Consider the following 17,689-nt stretch of genomic DNA (forward strand, 5'->3'; position numbering starts at 1 on the left):
AAAACTCAACGTATGTACAAATGGTTAAAATGGTTCTGAGCACTATGGGACTTAACATCTGAGGTCATCAGGCCCCTAGAGTTGGAACTACTTAAACCTAACTAACCTAAAGCGATCACACACATCCATGGCCGAGGCAGGATTCGAACCTGCGACCGTAGTAGCAGCGAAGTTCCGGACTGAAGCGCCTAGAACTGCTCGGCCACATCCGCCGGCCTCAACGTATGTCTTCATTTACTTGTTGATAGTTATAAACATGTTTGTTCTAATAATTAAACTTATTTAAAAATAGTAAGTGTGATGTCGTCAGTCATACGACCACACCGCGGCCTGAGAGATCGATCCACCGGATGCGATTCTCTCGATAAACGGAACAGAAGAACGGCTGTGCTGGCCAAAGAGTACACAAACAGTCGCAGTTCTTATGCTCGCCGCAAGGCGCCACTAGGCCACTTCCCGTGTAGCAGAGGTGTAGGGCAGTGGTGCCAGTCTACAGTTCGTAGCCGCGTTCAGTGGTCAGCCAGCGCCGATGTTTGTCAGTTATCGTCCGCAGATCAGTCATTGCTGCCATCAAGCCTTTGTAACCCAGTTCCAAGTTAGTCTTCGAATTCACCGGATTCGACATTCAAGATTACGAGAGATTAATTCGTCACTGCAAGATTTGTCATTCTACAGACGCTTAGTCTAGTCGCGTCTTCTATAACTGTCAACCAACAGATCATGGACTACAACGAAGTTAAGTAATAAATATTTTCTTATTTTGTGCTCCTGCTAATTAATTGTGTTTTCCTGCTGTAGCTACCAAGCAGTCTTGGCATAGTAGAACCCACGTTTCCGCCTCCTTGGCTACCTTATATTTGCTATCTCATGTTGATGGACTCAGTTATGGTGGAAGATTGAGAGCCATCAGTAAGTAGTGAAACAGCATGAAATTCACTACAACTTCATGCAAATACATGTTGTTTTTTAAATTATATTACCCCTCAAATGTCTTATAGACTAAATTATATGAGTAGCAATGAAAAAAGTATACATTAAAAATGAGTTTTAGCGGAGTCAACTCGTCACCTCAAACACGTTCGCGTCTTCCGTCACTCGGAACGCTAACCACTAAATTCTCGTGTCGCGCACTTTTTCAGATTGTAACGAAAACCAACTGTCCTTTGTGATTAGATCGAAACTATGTGGCCAAGTAACTTTCTTTTTCCTAGCCTTTATCCCATATAAACTGTCAATTCACATTAATGTTACTATTTGTCAAAAGCTTCAATAATCACCTTTTGCAGCGGGGGGGGCGCTGCCAGATCTTCTGGAAGATACGGACAGCGATGTGAAGCCACGGACAGCAGCGGTAGAGCTAGTTTTACAGATTCTGGGTTGAGTGTAAATGTGGGGACGTTGTTTACCAGGGGTGTACTGTAGACTCATCCTGATGCTGGTTGAACCACGCACGTGCAGTGCGAGCTGTGTAACACGTTGCATTGTCCTGCTGGTAGATGCTGTCACGCTGAAGAAAAGCAAACTGCATGTAGGAGTGGACGTGGCACCTAAAGATAGATGCACAGTTTTGTTAATCCACTGTGCCTTCGACAATGACGAGACCAGCGAGCGAATGTCTCGAAATCATTCGCCAGACCGTACTGCCCCCTCTTCCGGCCTAGACGCTTCCGACTAGTGTTGAAGGAAACTTGCTTCTACATTGAAGAGCCAAAGAAACTGGTACACCTGCCTAATAACGCGTAGGGCCCCCGCGAGCACGCAGAAGTACCGCAACACGACGTGCCATGGACTCGACTAATGTCTGAAGTAGTGCTGGACGGAACTGACACCATGAATCCGGCGTGACTGTCCATACATCCGTAAGAGTAAGAGGGGGTGGAGATCTGTATTGGACGGCATCCCACATATGCCCAATAATGTTCATGACTGGGGAGTTTGGTGGCCTGCGGAAGAGTGATCCTGGAGCCACTCTGTTGCAATTCTGGACGTGTGGGTAGTCGCATTGTCCTGGTCGAATTGCCCAAGTACTTCGGAATTCACAATGGACACGCACGGACACAGGTGTTAAGGCGGGAGTCTTTCAAACGTGTCACCTCTCAGAGTCGTATCTAGACGTATCAGCTGTCCCATATCGCTCCAACTGCACACGTCCCACACCATTACAGAGCTTCCATCAGGTTGAATAGTCCCCTGCTGACATCCAGCGTCTATGGATTCATAAGGCTGTCTCCATACTCTCGATACAATTTGGAACGAGACTCGTCCGACCAGGCAACATGTTTCCACTCAACAGTCCAATGTCGATGCTGACGGGCCCCGGCGAGGCGTAAAGCTTAGTGTCGTGCAGTCATCAAGCGTGTACGAGTGGGTCTTCCCGAAAGCCCATATCGATGATGTTTCGTTGAATGGTTCGTACGCTGACACTTGTTGCTGACCCAACACTCAAATCTGCCGCAATTTGTTGAAGGATTGCACTTCTTTCACGTTTAACGATTCTCTTCAGTCGTCGTGGGTCCCATTCTTGCAGGATCTTTTTCCCGCCGCAGCGATGTCGGAGATTTGATGATTTGCCGTATTCCGATATTCACGCTACACTCGTAAAATGGTCGTACGGGAAAATCCCCACTTCGTCGCTACCTCGGAGATGCTGTGTCCCATCGCTTGTGCGTCGACTATGACACCACGTTCACTCTTACGTAAATCTCAGTAACCTTCCATTGTAGCAGCAGTAGCCGATCTAACAACTGCGCCGGGCAATTGTTCTCTTACATAGGCTTTTCCGACCACAGCGCCGTATTCTGCCCGTTTAACATCTCTGTATTTGAATATTCATGCCTAACCAGTTTCTTTGGTGCTTTAGTGTAGATGATGCACTCCGTACACGCCAAAAGTCATGCATCCAATAGAGCAGAAAACATGATTCATTTCGCTGACAGCCGTTGAGGGGACACTGTTGGCAGCCGCTCGGTTCATCGCGAATGTCAGCTGCTGAACACTTGCGCTTTTATTCGCCCGTACACACCTCCGCAGCCGTCGTTCACTCGTGTTATCTGTGTCATGTGGCGCAGCAGAGTTCCCTCAAGGCCTTTTTTGGTATCGCCATTTTCCCATGAACTGTATGGCTTAACGACAGTGATACACAAACAGTTATAATCAATTCAGAAATTCCTCCTCCTTGGGCCTGGAAACCAACGATAACGCCCTGTTGGACGCCAGAGAAATCGCTCATATTCCGTATTACCATAACGACTGCACTGTTCCCCACGTCCACTGATAGTCTTTAAGTTGTTATTGTACGTTGATATCGAACATAGGCAGTGGGCGCTTTAATGTGACTGCACCGAGTATGTAGGTGTCGACGTAATAATTTATGGATTTGGCAGTGTTAGGGGTAAAAGGTGGCCAGATGCCATTCCTGTCACCATCCCTCCTATCTCCCATCTCCTCTTTCCCATTCCCCACTCACTTCTCCCCTCAGGACAGACTTCGAGCATCAAAGTCATATTCCATGTGAAAGCGTGCAGACGTTTGCTAAATGTTTGCGAATCGTGTAACTGAGGTGGGACTTCGCTAATAGCCCGGTGTTGACGTAACTGGGTGTGGTAAACCGTCTAAAACTTGCATCCATGCTGGCTGGCACACCACTCCTCATCGTTTATCCGACGGGCAGGTTTGATCCATTGCCAATTTGGCTACCCGAATATCAGAAGCAGCCTGCTAACCCGCGTGGCTATACGGGCTGGTCTCACGCTATAAACATACATTACCGGTAATTTTGTATGTTATTTGGAAACAGTTGTAGTCATCTACATGACGACCGAATTTTTGAGTGTTAGTAGATCCTTCTAGCACAATTACGTTTGTCTTTTCACTTCATTAAAAGTTTTCCTTTCTCTACAATTACACCAGTATGAATTTATATCATTAACCCAGTGCTGAGTTCGCTTATGGTACCTGATCCAAATTTTCACTATTTAGCTACACTAAGAAGTGCACTTTCATCACTACATCATACATTACCCTGTTATCTTTCGTAATATACAGGGTGTTTCAGAAGTGATGTCAGTATTCAGGGATATGACAGGTATGATCATTCAAAATAAAAAAGTCAAGTAAACTTGGTCTCTAAGCCGCATACCTATGAGCTATGAACAATTCTTGATCTTCGACGCCGTGATACAAATCTTTTATACTGCAAACTGTTTGCTTTCCATATTTTAGGACGAGGTAGTATGGACCAAAACAAGGAAAAAAGTCGAGCAAACATATGCTCTAAAATGCAGACCTTAAAAGTTTTGAGCACCTGTTCAGTAGAAGAGTTGTGTTTCAAAGCAGTGAAGATGAACAAGTGCTCATAACTCTTAGCGTATGCAGCTTAGAGCACATGTTTACTGGACACTTTTTTCTTGTTTTGTTCTATACTACCTCGTCCTAAAATATGGAAAGCAAAGAGCTTCCAGTACAAGAGGTTTGTTTCACAGTATCGAAGATCAAGAATTGTTCGTTGCTCTTAAGGTGAGCGTTTTACAGCTCATGCTTACTTGACTTATTTGTTTCGAATGACCATTTCTGTCATACCCCTGAATATTGACCATCACTTCTGAAACACCCTGTATTAACGCGAAAAGTTGCAACACCAAAAAATAGTTGATGTTGGCTAAAGAAATTTCGGAATGCCTTTGTGTAGGTAACATATTTAAGTGATTAACATTGCAAGATCACAGGTAAAATGTAAGGGCAAGATAAGCTATGAAAATGCGAAATGGTGATTCATTAATAACAGGTGTAGCCGCTAGAATGTTGAACGCAAACATGCAGTCGAGCATGCATTGTGCTCTACAGCTGACTGATTACACTCTGTAAGATGAGGTTCCACGCCTGTTGCATCTTGTCAGTCAATACAGGGTCGATTAATGCTGGTTGTGGATGACGCTGGAGTTGTCGTCCGATGAGGTCCCATAGGTGCTCGAGATCGAGCTGGCCAAGGGACATGTCGACACTCTGTAGAGGATGCTGGCTTACAACAGCGGAATGTGGGCGAGCGATATCCTGTTGGGAAACACCCCCTATCATATTGTTCATGACTGGCAGCACGACAGGTAGAATTACCAGATTGCCGTACTAATTTACAGTCAATGTCCGCAGGATAACCACGAGAGTGCTCCTGCTGTCACACGAAATCGCACCCCAGATCATACCTCCAATGTGCCTAACACACAGACAGGTTGATTGCGGTTCCTCAACTGGTTGGCCTCGTTCTAACCAACACACAGCCATCACTGCACCGAGGCAGAAACAACACCGAGTGAGGTGGCGCAGTGGCTAACACACTGGACTCGCATTCGGGAGGACGACGGTTCAATCCCGCGTCCGGCCATCCTGATTTAGGTTTTCCGTGATTTCCCTAAATCGCTCCAGGCAAATGCCGGGATGGTTCCTTTGAAAGGGCACGGCCGACTTCCTTCCCCATCCTTCCCTAACCCGATGAGACCGATGACCTCGCTGTCTGGTCTCCTTCCCCAAACAACCCAACCCCAACCCCAGAAACAACATTCATCAGAAAGCACGATGGACTTCCACTCTGCTCTCCAATGAGTTTTGGCTTGACACCGCTGAAGTGGCAAATGGAAGTGGTTTGGGGCAGTGGAATGCGTGCTACTGGGTATTTGTCCAGGAGCTGTCCTTGAAGTAACCGATTTGTAACAGATCTTTGTGTCCCTGAGGTGGCAACTGCTGCTCCAATTGCTGCTGCTGATGCGGTACAATGCGCAAGAGCCATTCGCAGACCACGATGGTCTTGTCTCTTGGTAGTGCCGCGTGGCCGTCCACAGCCCGGTGTTCTTGTGACCGTACACTCTCGTGCCCAGTGCTTGTAGTTGTGATGTACATTTTCTACATTTCTGCCATTTCTTTCTGCAGTATTTCTTACGGGACATTCAGCTTCTTGTAGTCCTATTACGCACATCAACTCACCGCGTCCAGTCTCATAGTTAACTAACGTTCATGGCCGTCACAGGGGACAGGGACATACTGCAAAAACCGTAAGTTTCCAAATGATGCTGTTTAGCTTGAGGACACTCCTTGAAGAGTCTCGATTTGTTTTTAAATTTCGGTTTGCAGAAAAAAATAAATTCTTGTGATGAAGGTCTCTTCGGGTTTGCTGCCGGACCCTAAAATCAACTTGACTCGATATTTCGGCTATCCAACTGTTCGCCATCTTCAGGAAAATGCTGCTTATGCTGATGAGTCCCGCTGAGAACTGACGCCAAGTTGCAAATCGACGTCCTATATAGGCCACCGTTCAGTACACGGCGCCTGCGCCGCCCATCACGGTTTCTGCCTACCAAAACAGGGAGGTGGCGTCACCCTTAGTGAAACACTGCTGGCAACGATATATCGCAATCAAGGCCGCACCGAAGAACGTTCAGTTTTGATGCGAGATAATACAGGATTCTCGTTTTGCTAAGAGGAAACCCATTGTCTCTGTTGATTAAATTATCAGTCAACCTAATTTCAATCGCCTCTTTATAGTAATTTGGGTGCACCCACATATAACCTGGCAAAGTATTTATCATCTGCTCTCAGTCCATTTGTTGGCAAGTGTGAACACCATATATCCAGTTCGGTGGATTTTATTCAACGATTGGGATCTTTGAAGTTGAGTCCTTCAGATCTGTTAGTGAGTTTCGATGTGGTATCCCTATTTACACGATTTCCTCTGGAAGAGTCCCTTAGTTTGATCAGTGAAAAACTGGATGAAGAGCTGGTGAAGCTTTGTCGTCATGCGCTGACCTCCACGTATTTTTTATTTAACGGTAACATTTTTGAACAGAATGACGGAGTGGCTATGGGTAGTCCTTTGTCACCCATAGTCGCCAGTTTATTTATGGAGGACTTCGAGGACATGGCACTGAGGACTTCAGCTTTGCAACCAACGTGCTTCTGGAGATACGTGGACGATACCTTCTTCGTCTGGCCGCATGGACGTGATGCTCTTAACAGATTTTTGGACCACTTCAACTGTCTACATCCCCGTATCAAATTTACTATGGAGGATGAAAATGATGTGATGCTTCCATTTTTAGACGTAATAGTTTATAAAAAACCAGATGGAACTTTGGGACACAGTGTTCACTGAAAGCCGACACACACAGATTGGTATCTGCATCCTAAGAGTTGTCATCCACCACACCAACGTAGTGGCGTCCTTAGGACTGGTACGGAGAGCATATGCAATTTCCGAAGCAGACAGCTTAACCCAAGAACTTGAGCATTTGATGACTGTTTTTAAGGAAAATGGATACACCGAGAAGCAGATTCGTTGGGCTATGGAGTTTGGACCATCTCCGGAGGTGTACGAAGAGGAACAGATCTGTGGCCTTTCTTCCTTATGCTGGAGGCTTAGCGTTTACGATTGGACGAATTTTAAGGAATTTTAACATTAAGAGTGATTTCCGTCCACCTTCTAAGATTAGGGCTCTGCTCGGCTCCGTGAAGGATTTGGGGCTTAGGAAACCCGGGTTGTACAAAATTCCGTGTCAATGTGGGAAAGCTTACGTTGGCCGTTCTATTCGCACAGTGCAAGACAGGTGTGTGGAACATCGCCGACATACGAGGCTACAAAAGCCGGAAAAATCGGCGGTAGCAGAACACTGCCTAAATGAGGGATACAAAATGAAATTTGAGGAAATTGTTGTGGTTGTCAACATTTCCGGTTTTTGGAACAGTGTCTATAAAGAGACGATAGAAATTAGTTTGACTGATACTTTATGGGTTTCCTCTTAGCAAAACGTGGAATCCTGTATTATCTCGCATCAAAACTGAACGTTCTTCGGTGCGGCCTTGATTGCGATATATCGTTCCCAGCAGTGTTTCACTAAGGGTGGCGTCACCTCCCTGTTTTGGTAGGCAGAAACCGTGATAGGCGGCGCATGCGCCGTGTACTGAACGGTGGCCTATATAGGACGTCGATTTGCAACCTGGGGTTCTCAGCGGGACTCATCAGCATAAGCAGCATTTTCCCGAAGATGGCGAACAGTTGGATCGCCGAAATATCGAGTCAAGTTGATTTTAGGATCCGGCAGCAAACCCGAAGAGACTTTCAAGACTTATTATGCCGGGAAAGCCTACGTAATCAAGTTCTTGTGATATTGTCAGACTCACGGCCGAAAATCAAAAAAGTCTGATATGAGGAGTGAGCTCTCACACTTGCTTGTCAGAGGATTAGTCAGGCCACTTCGTTCACGCGGATTGCAGTGTGTGTAAACGTGGTTCACGCAAACATGTCACACACACACACACACACACACACACACACACACACATACACTGTCTTCACGCACCTTAACCGCGCGACAATCGGCTCGTGATGTAATTGGACCGGTGCCTATGGCTACGGAATCTCAGTGACGTGTATTACGGAGTTGTAAGGCGGAAGAATTGGTCTCACTGACTTTATTTATGGTGTACTTGTAGCATCTGATGATTTTTATAGCCTTAGCAGACAAATCATTAGGCACTGAATCTTATCTTGGACTTAAATTACCTGTTTCATTTGTAACTTTTATTATTCAGTTATTTAACATATTACTTACCGCAGATTTACTACAAAGATAGAGTTCTATACCTAGTCAGCGACTGCTACGAGCATAGTTATCGTTAGGTCATTCTGTAAGAGCGCAGACAGAACACTTTGAGTTACGGTTCATCGGCCCAGTGCGATCCTAGCCCGCTTTGCAGCGAACTCTAGGTAGTCGGTTTGAAGAGACACGGTAGTTCTGGAGAATCTAGCGTGAGGTCTCGTTTTGGCAGTCTGATGGAGTGGTTGGCTGTTCGCAGCCCTACGATGTGGTAATATGCAGTTTGGTTGCGTGCCAGATGAGCACATTTGTAATACGTGGTTGTTAATCATCACGGAGGTCGTGTAGTTCACGCGTAATTATTTTCTGTGTTCGCATTGCGAAGCTTAAGGAAGATTTCACTAAAACTTTTATGATTTGCTTGCGTGTTTTCATGTGTTATTTGAGTCTTTGCGTTTTTGTTAGGCGGGCTTCAATGCTCAGTTCTGCATCTGTTTGCTGTTAACCCTCCGTTACTCGCGGGGTAATTCCTGACATGGTCACTCAAAACAATGTATCTGGACAATCTGAACGGATTTCGAGGAGTACTTTAAGAGTTTTCTGCTTAAATGTAAATATAATGCACTTGGTTACCAAGTACAGTAAGATATACACCTAGTGATAAATATTTTTGGCAATTGTTCGTAAATAACGGCAGCACCACTCTCATGGAAGCCAACTTGTCATTCTCTCTGCGAACGCCTCTGCCTACGATACTATCAAACCACAGACGTCACAAAGGCATCATGAATCGGTTTTCGGTAGCGTGATCCAAGTCTGTTGCCGTTTCAGTAATCCCAAAACTTTGATAAACTCGTTCTAAGACTTCGCAGAGATCCACATAGATATTATAAACTAATGAAAGCTCTGATCGCGATAACATCCCTATCTTTAGCATTCGTTTCCTTAGAAACGTCGAGATGAGCTTCATTGATGTAAATATTAATATTTGTTGCAATAAGAGATATTACATTTTCATCCAAAATAAGCATATAACATCTATCTATGCCGTTGTTATGTGTACTTCAATTTTGGGTCCAGCGTAATCTTGTTCTAATACTGCTAGGATATTTGCTTTTATTCCATTTAGCTATTCCATCCTTTCCTAAAAGAAATAGGTCCTTTTTAATTACTGTGATTCGTATTCATCATTTTCTGACCCTTCTCTGAATCGGGACCACATTCATGTACGCAATCCTCGTTCTTTGAGTCATCAGCATCACTATCAGGATCTTCATCACTCAGGTCATCCAGCCATTCCAGCCATATATCACGGCCTCTGCTAAATTCTGTTCTAACTTTCTTTATCTTAATCATTTAATCTATAAACTAAAACTATAGAGAATAATTACCTTTCCTAGCTGCGTTTACTAGGTGAAAAACAAATTAACTGTAATCAGCTTAAATACACCTAAAATTAAGCGCATGAAAGTTAGACTGAATCTAGGAAAAATAAACCTACTTTCTTTCATATTGTAGGAGTGGTGCTCTCGCGGATGGAAAGTGTCCTCCAAGCTATAACAATGTTTCATAAACAACGTAACCCTCCATAACTGAAACCCATTGATTGCTGAAGCTAACAAACGAAGGTTAACAGAAAGGTACTGGAAATGACGCGAATTCAATCCAGCCCATCAGACAAAATGGAGTGGGAAACTAACTGGATGATGAGTGTCAAATGGTTCAAATGGCTCTGAGCACTATGGGACTTAACATCTGTGGTCATCAGTCCCCTAGAACTTAGAACTACTTAAACGTAACTAACCTAAGGACATCACACACATCCATGCCCAAGGCTGGGTTCAAACCTGCGACCGTAGCAGTCACGCGGTTCCAGACTGACGCGCCTAGAACCGCTCGGCCACCAATGGCCCGCATGATGAGTGTCATCAGAACGAGCACCGGAGTGTTAAGGTAGAATAATGAATTTCATGACACTCTCTGCCAATGGCCTATTGTCAACCAGTTTTATGGATTTACCTTTGGGTCATTTTCTTAAATGTGTTGAAAATCCTGTGCATAAAATATTTAGTGAGGACTAATGCTGATCGTGCTATCCTGGCTTAACTACTTTTGGAAATAGCTGTATGGTTTTATATTCAAGTATCGTGTAAATCAATTTCCATAGCACCAGTTTCCTGTTTAAGCGAATATATAAAGGACTGCACTTAGGAGAACACTATCACTCGCGTATCTATGCGTGATTCTCAGTAAAAGAAGGAGGTGTTCGAGTGTGACGCAGCTGGCTATGCTTTATTGTACAGAAAGTGCGTTTAATTGATGTCTTGTATTTGTTAGTTATCGAAAAGTTTGAGTCCACAAGCTCATTGCACGGCACAGGGCTGTGGGCGCCATATTTTCACACACTTTTATTAGAAGTGAAATGTTTGCTACGCATACACAGGTTCAGGTGAATTAGTTTCCTTTTGCTACGACAGTTAGAAATCGTTGCAGAAAATAAACTTTCCCTGTCTAGAATTTATAACTTCTGTACTCACCTCGCGTGTTGTTGTTTTGTGATCTTCAGTCCTGAGACGTTTGATTCAGCTCTCCATGCTACTCTATCCTGTGCAAGCTTCTTCATCTCCCAGTACCTACTGCAACCTACATCCTTCAGAATCTGCTTAGTGTATTCATCTCTTGGTCTCCCTCTACGATTTTTACCCTCCACTCTGCCCTCCAATACTAAATTGGTGATCCCTCGATGTCTCAGAACATGTCCTACCAACCGATCTCTTCTTCTAGTCAAGTTGTGCCACAAGCCCCTCTTCTCCCCAATTCTATTCAATACATCCTCATTAGTTATGTGATCTACCCATCTAATCTTCAGCATTCTTCTGTAGCACCACATTTCGAAAGCTTCTATTCTCTTCTTGTCCAAACTATTTATCGTCCATGTTTCACTTCCATACATGGCTACACTCCATACAAATACTTTCAGAAACGAGTTCCTGTCATTTAAATCTATACTTGATGTTAACAAATTTCACTTCTTCAGAAACGCTTTCCTTGCCATTGCCAGTCTACATTTTATATCCTTTCTACTTCGACCGTCATCAGTTATTTTGCTCCCCAAATAGCAAAACTCATTTACTACTTTAAGTGTCTCATTTCCTAATCTAATTCTCTCAGCATCACCCGACTTAATTCGACTACATTCCATTATCCTCGTTTTGCTTTTGTTGATGTTCATCTTATACCCTCCTTTCAAGACACTGTCCATTCCGTTCAACTGCTGTTCCAAGTCCTTTGCTGTCTCTGACAGAATTACAATGTCATCGGCGAATGTAAAAGTTTTTATTTCTTCTCCATGGATTTTAATACCGACACCGAACTTTTCTTTAGTTTCCTTTATTGCTTGCTCAATATACAGATTGAATAACATCGGGGATAGGCTACAACCCTGTCTCACTCCCTTCCCAACCCGCATAACTATCTTCATTCTTGACTCGAAGCATTGTGTACGAGAGGGGATTTTTCAATTGAGAGCATATGCCAGACTTACGGTTATGGGTAATCTGTTTTCAAAATGTAGCAGGAAACCTGTAAACGGGCTAGGGTGGCCGAGCGATTCTAGCCGCTACAGTCAGGAACCGCACGACTGCTACGGTCGCAGGTTCGAATCCTGCCTCGGGAATGGATGTGTGTGATGTCATTAGGTTAGTTAGGTTTCAGTAGTTTTAAGTTCTAGGGGATTGATGACCTTAGAAGTTATGTCCCACAGTGCTCAGAGCCATTTGAACCATTTTTGAAGCCTGCATGAGTACAACCTGGTGCTCATATGACAAATACCACTAACGGATGTAATTTTTTTTTTTTATTTGGTCATCATTCTACTGACTGGTTTGATACGGCCTGCAACGAATTCCTTTCCTGTGCTAACCTCTTCATCTCAGAGTAGCACTTGCAACCTACGTCCTCAAATATTTGCTTGACGTATTACAATCTCTGTCTTCGTCTACAGTTTTTGCCCTCTACAGCTCCCTCTAGTACCATGGAAGTCATTCCCTCATGTCTTAGCAGATGTCCTATCATCCTGTCCCTTCTCCTTATCAATGTTTTCCACATATTCCTTTCCTCTCCGATTCTGCGTAGAACCTCCTCATTCCTTACCTTATCAGTCCACCTAATTTTCAACATTCGTCTATAGCACCACATCTCAAATGCTTCGATTCTCTTCTGTTCCGGTTTTCCCACAGTCCATGTTTCACTGCCATACAATGATGTACTCCAGACGTACATCCTCAGAAATTTCTTCCTCAAATTAAGGCCGGTATTTGATATTAGAAGACTTCTCTTGGCCAGAAATGCCTTTTTTGCCATAGCGACTCTGCCTTTGATGTCCTCCTTGCTCCGTCCGTCATTGGTTATTTTACTGCCTAGGTAGCAGAATTCATTGACTTCATGACCATCAATCCTGACCGAGCGAGGTGGCGCAGTGGTTAGCACACTGGGCTCGCACTCTGGAGGACGACGGTTCAATCCCGTCTCCAGCCATCCTGATTTAGGTTTTCCGTGATTTCCCTAAATCGTTTCAAGCGAATGCCGGGATGGTTCCTTTGAAAGGGCACGGCCGATTTCCTTCCCAATCCTTCCCTAACCCGAGCTTGCGCTCCGTCTCTAATGACCTCGTTGTCGACAGGACGTTAAACACTAACCACCACCACCATCAATCCTGATGTTAAGTTTCTCGCTGTTCTCATTTCTACTACTTCTCATTACTTTCGTCTTTCTCCCATTTACTCTCAAACCATACTGTGTACTCATTAGACTGTTCATTCCGTTCAGAAGATCATTTAATTCTTCTTCACTTTCACTCAGGATAGCAATGTCATCAGCGAATCGTATCATTGATATCCTTTAACCTTGTATTTTAATTCCCCTCCTGAACCTTTCTTTTATTTCCATCATTGCTTCCTCGATGTAGAGATTGAAGAGTAGGGGCGAAATGCAACAGCCTTGTCTTACACCCTTCTTAATACCAGCACTTCGTTCATGATCGTCCACTCTTATTATTCCCTCTTGGTTGTTGTACATATTGTATATGACCCGTCTCTCCCTATAGCTTACCCCTACTTTTTTCAGAATCTCGAACAGCTTGCACCATTTTACATTGTCGAGCGCTTTTTCCAGGTCGACAAATCCTATGAAAGTGTCTTGATTTTTCTTTAGCCTTGCTTCCATTATTAGCCGTAACGCCAGAATTGCCTCTCTCGTCCCTTTACTTTTCCTAAAGCCATACTGATCGTCACCTAGCGCATTCTCAATTTTCTTTTCCATTCTTCTGTATATTATTCTTGTAAGCAGCTTCGATCCATGAGCTGTTAAGCTGATTGTGCAATAATTCTCGCACTTGTCAGCTCTTGCCGTCTTCGGAATTGTGTGGATGATGCTTTTCCGAAAGTCAGATGGTATATCGCCAGACTCATATATTCTACACACCAACGTGAATAGTCGTTTTGTTGCCACTTCCCCCAATGATTTTAGAAATTCTGATGGAATGTTATCTATCCCTTCTGCCTTATTTGACCGTAAGTCCTCCAAAGCTCTTTTAAATTCCGATTCTAATACTGGATCCCCTATCTCTTCTAAATCGACTCCTGTTTCTTCTTCTATCACATCAGACAAATCTTCACTCTCATAGAGGCTTTCAATGTATTCTTCCCACCTATCTGCTCTCTCCTCTGCATTTAACAGTGGAATTCCCGTTGCACTCTTAATGTTACCACCGTTGCTTTTAATGTCACCAAAGGTTGTTTTGACTTTCCTGTATGCTGAGTCTGTCCTTCCGACAATCATATCTTTTTCGATGTCTTCACATTTTTCCTGCAGCCATTTCGTCTTAGCTTCCCTGCACTTCCTATTTATTTCATTCCTCAGCGACTTGTATTTCTGTAATCCTGATTTTCCCGGAACATGTTTGTACTTCCTCCTTTCATCAATCAACTGAAGTATTTCTTCTGTTACCCATGGTTTCTCCGCAGCTACCTTCTTTGTACCTATGTTTTCCTTCCCAACTTCTGTGATGGCCCTTTTTAGAGATGTCCATTCCTCTTCAACTGTACTGCCTACTGCGCTATTCCTTATTGCTGTATCTATAGCGTTAGATAACTTCAAACGTACCTCGTCATTCCTTAGTACTTCCGTATCCCACTTCTTTGCGTATTGATTCTTTCTGACTAATGTCTTGAACTTCAGCCTACTCTTCGTCACTACTATATTGTGATCTGAGTCCTTATCTGCTCCTGGGTACGCCTTACAATCCAGTATCTGATTTCGGAATCTCTGTCTGACCATGATGTAATCTAATTGAAATCTTCCCGTATCTCCCGGCCTTTTCCAAGTATAACTCCACCTCTTGTGATTCGTGAACAGGGTATTCGCTATTACTAGCTGAAACTTGTTACAGAACTCAATTAGTCTTTCTCCTCTTTCATTCCTTGTCCCAAGCCCATATTCTCCTGTAACCTTTTCTTCTACTCCTTCCCCTACAACTGCATTCCAGTCGCCCATGACTATTAGATTTTCGTCTTTTACATCCTGCATTACCCTTTCAATATCCTCATACACTTTCTCTATCTGTTCATCTTCAGCTTGCGACATCGGCATGTATACCTGAACTATCGTTGTCGGTGTTGGTCTGCTATCGATTCTGATTAGAACAAACCAGTCACTGAACTGTTCACAGTAACACACCCTCTGCCCTACCTTCCCATTCATAACGAATCCTACACCTGTTGTACCATTTTCTGCTGCTGTTGATATTACCCGATACTCATCTGACCAGAAATCCTTGTCTTCCTTCCACTTCACTTCACTGACCCCTACTATATCTAGATTGAGCCTTTGCATTTCCCTTTTCAGATTTTCTATACCACGTTCAAGCTTCTGACATTGCACGCCCCGACTCGTAGAACGTTATCCTTTCGTTGATTATTCAATCTTTTTCTCATGGTAACCTCCCCCTTGGCAGTCCCCTCCCGGAGATCCGAATGGGGGACTATTCCGGAATCTTTTGCCAATGGAAAGATCATCATGACACTTCTTCAATTACAGGCCACATGTCCTGTGGATACACGTTACTCCGCAGCTCGTGGTCGTGCGGTAGCGTTCTCGCTTCCCACGCCGTGGTTCCCGGGTTCGATTCCAGGCGGGGTCAGGGATTTTCTCTGCCTCGTGATGACTGGGTGTTGTGTGATGTCCTTAGGTTAGTTAGGTTTAAGTAGTTCTAAGTTCTAGGGGACTGATGACCATAGATGTTAAGTCCCATAGTGCTCAGAGCCATTTGATACACCTTACGTGTCTTTAATGCAGTGGTTTCCATTGCCTTCTGGATCTTCATGTCGTTGATCATTGCTGATTCTTCCGCCTTTAGGGGCAGTTTCCAGTCACAATACAAGAGAGTGCCCCGAACCTCTGTCCGCTCCTCCGCCCTCTTTGACAAGGCCGTTGGCAGAATGAGGCTGACTTCTTATGCCGGAAGTCTTCGGCCGCCAATGCTGATTATTTATCAAAATTTAGGCCGTGGCGGGGATCGAACCAGGGACCGAAGATTTTTTTGATTATGAATCAAAGACGCTACCCTAAGCCCACGGGGTCATTACCGGCTGTCAAAATCTGGAATTTCATACAATGTGCACTTCTGGACTTTCATATTATGAAATCATTATCTAGTGTGATACTTCCTAACTAGGCTTCAGATAGTTTAAGGGAAAACATGGAAGATGGACCCACAGAGTTGTCATCCCACACTTCGCGTAATGCTTTTTATTTCTTTACGGCGATATTAGCATCACAATTTACAAACTTATTAAAGGAATCAGAAATCTGAACAAAGTTTGAACAGGCTAAAATGCCTTTTTTAATAGAACGCTTTAACAATTATAACATTAAAAACAGGATATGAAGAACGGAGCCGGCCGTTGTGACCGAGCGTTTCTAGGCGCTTCAGTCTGGAACCGCGCGGCCGCTACGGTCCCAGGTTCGAATCCTGCCTCGGCCATGGATGTGTGTGATGTCCTTAGGTTAGCTAGGTTTAATTAGTTCTAAGTTCTACGGGACTGATGACCTCAGATGTTAAGTCCCATAGTGCTCAGAGCTATTTGAACCATTTGAAAAACGGAAGTACAGAGTTTCGAAAACAAAACTGTTACATCAATTGAGCATGGTTGAAAACAGGTTCAACGAACTCTTCTCAAACAGGTGAATTACAGTAGCAACCTAGCAACCGATAAATATACTAAGAACTGCGGAATTCTTTTTTTTTTTTAAACTTTAACAGTTTTATCATTAAGAACAGGACTAAAATCGGAAGTACAGCGTTCCCAAAAACAAAGGTTACATCAACGGAGCTTGGCCGCAAGCAGGTTCAACAACAAATTTTATCAACCAAATGAATTACAATGACAGATGTTAAATCTACTAACAAATTTGTAGCCTAGCTGACTATTAGACAGTTGAACAACATTCTTCCAAATACCGGGTTGCTCACATGATACGGCACGGATTCAGGCTGTTGGGACGCCGCTTACAAATGTATAACCCTTAATAAAAAAAAAGCCGTAAACAATAATCTACGTAGTCACTGAAACAGACCAACTAGAAAGGCATAAAATTTAAACATAAATTTCCATCAAAATATCGCAAGCAAACATCAACAACAATATTTAATTGCCCAAATGTAAAAATAAGTCGAAATACACGCTACTGAAGTGTACTTGGACTTGGTACAGACCAGCAGGAACTTTGACGCAATCTTTAATAACTTCCAAGATGCTACTCCACGCGGGTGTAAAAATGAATGTACGCAACGTAAAATACTGAACGCGAAAATAAAGATTTGGCCCTGTGTGACTACCCCCTGAAGCAGATCTTAGGATCTCTTAATCGTGATATTATCTCTTTCTTCTTGCTCTTTAACATATAAACCACAACATAAACATAAATGAATGATTAAGGGAACTAGTAACTACAAAATGATAAATGCTATTTCAGTTACACATTTATTGAAGATTAAAACCCCTTTATACGTTACAAATGTTTATATATCAATGTCCAATGGACATAAAGAG

The sequence above is a fragment of the Schistocerca nitens genome, chromosome 2, assembly GCF_023898315.1.
Source record: "Schistocerca nitens isolate TAMUIC-IGC-003100 chromosome 2, iqSchNite1.1, whole genome shotgun sequence".
NCBI lineage: Eukaryota > Metazoa > Arthropoda > Insecta > Orthoptera > Acrididae > Schistocerca > Schistocerca nitens.